The sequence below is a fragment of the Taudactylus pleione genome, unplaced genomic scaffold, assembly GCF_031769625.1.
Source record: "Taudactylus pleione unplaced genomic scaffold, aTauple2 ptg000434l, whole genome shotgun sequence".
NCBI classification, from domain to species: domain Eukaryota; kingdom Metazoa; phylum Chordata; class Amphibia; order Anura; family Myobatrachidae; genus Taudactylus; species Taudactylus pleione.
In genome coordinates, this window is record NW_028284836.1 from 4,385,001 (window position 1) to 4,386,685 (window position 1,685).

The window sequence follows — 1,685 nt, forward strand, 5'->3', positions numbered from 1 at the left end:
CGGAGAGAGCACAATCCCGCCCTGGATCCTGGCCCCAGCTGATGCTTCTCACTGGCCGGATTCCGCCCTCCGGGCCCCGGGGTGTGCTGCAGCCGCTGCCCTGCTCCGTGCTGGGTGGTGTGGGCGGCGGCGGGGAGGTGGGGACTGGAGGCTCGCTGCTCCTGCGCCGGGTTTTCCGGCTGACTGTCAGTGTGGCTGGGCCGCTCCCCCCTCCTCCTCCTCCTCCTCCTCCTGCTGCTGCTGCTGCTGCTGCCGGCCGCCGGGTGGGTGAGACACAGCCGCGGCTCCTAGTTGTAAACAAGCTCCCCACATGCTCAACCCTCCGCTTCCCATTGGCGGCCTGGCTGCCAGCGGCTCACACCCACCCAGCGCAGGCAGGCGGGGAGCATACACGGCGTGCGCTGCCACTGCGACTTACCTGCGACTCCGGCATATGTACAGCCACTCAGTGTGCATCCCCTGCCACTCACACTCCACAGCCACTCACTGTGCATCCCCTGCCACTCACAATCCACAGCCACTCAGTGTATTCCCTGCCACTCACACTCCACAGCCACTCAATGTGCATCCCCTGCCACTCACACTCCACTCAATGTGCATCCCCTGACACTCACTGTGCAGCCACTCCTAGATGCCACTCACACAGTGCATGACCCCAGCTGCCACTCACAGTGCAGCCCCTTCTAGTTGCCACTCACACAGTGCACTACCCCCCAGCTGCCACTCACAGTGCAGCCCCTCCTAGCTGCCACTCACTCGTTGTGCATCCCCTCCTACCTGCCGCTCACACAGTGCATTACATAACTGCCACTCACACACTGCATTACATAACTGCCACTCACACAGTGCATTACCTACCCCCAGCCAGCCCCACTCATGGTGTTCATTACCCCTCAGCTGCTTGTCACACTGCACATATATAAGTGCCTACTCCCAGCCAGCTCTGGATCTGAGCAGCAGCTGCTGCAGAGCATCTTGCGCCTTAAGGACTGTCAGACAGTTGAATGACAGCTCTGCAGGGCTAAGGGTTCTGCAGCAGCAGTGACCGGCATCGCAATCACAGGGAGCTCTGGCTGTAATAGAAACATGGGAAGGGGGTGTCACAGTAACAAGCAGAGGAGCCTGTTAGTAACACGTGGCTGCTGCATGCACGGTGCACAAGAGGGGCCGGGGGGATGTGCTGTGTGCTGCAGCCCCCTCCTCACCCCTCTCCCGGTCTACCGCCTTGTTGTTGTGCAGACGTGCGGCGCAAGCGCGGTGGTGGCAGGTGGGTGTGCGGCCCGGACCTCGTGTATTTGTTATGGAAACAAAAAAGGGAGATATAGAGCCCCCCACACCGGGCTATACCGTGCACAGGGACCCCCGCCTCCTCCTGCTACTCACTGACTGACTGACTGACTGACAGTTCAGGACCCCTACCCCGTGCAGAGCCGCCCGCCTGGGGGATGGGGGGGAGAGTGGGCGGGGTGCAGCAGATCTGGGCTGTAAGCCGGTATATGCCGGCTCTTACTGCTGCTGTCTACGTGCAGGCATCCACGTGAGGGAGGGGCCCTGGGGCGCCGGGTGTGAGTGACATCCCCCCTCCCTGAGTGCAGACTAGGGTGGGGAGCATGAGACGGGGAATCGTATAGTGACCGGCGTGTATTGCATAGCACTTCTAGTACAGCCGTATAATAACATGCATA

General features: G+C 61.3%; 1 protein-coding gene across 4 annotated transcripts in view; it reads right to left on the reverse strand.

The window, feature by feature from the left end:
* Positions 1-941, reverse strand: part of ZNF395 (zinc finger protein 395) — a 25,175-nt gene extending 24,234 nt beyond the window's left edge. For 3 of the 4 annotated variants that reach the window (XR_015869830.1, XM_088447563.1, XM_088447561.1), the window contains exon 1: positions 1-171. This exon is cut by the window's left edge and continues 109 nt beyond it. The gene's annotated coding sequence lies outside the window, so the exon portion shown is untranslated. Of the gene's footprint in view, positions 172-858 lie in introns of those variants that run through there. The other variant, XM_088447562.1, reaches the window with a different exon arrangement.
* Positions 942-1,685: the final 744 nt, after the last annotated feature.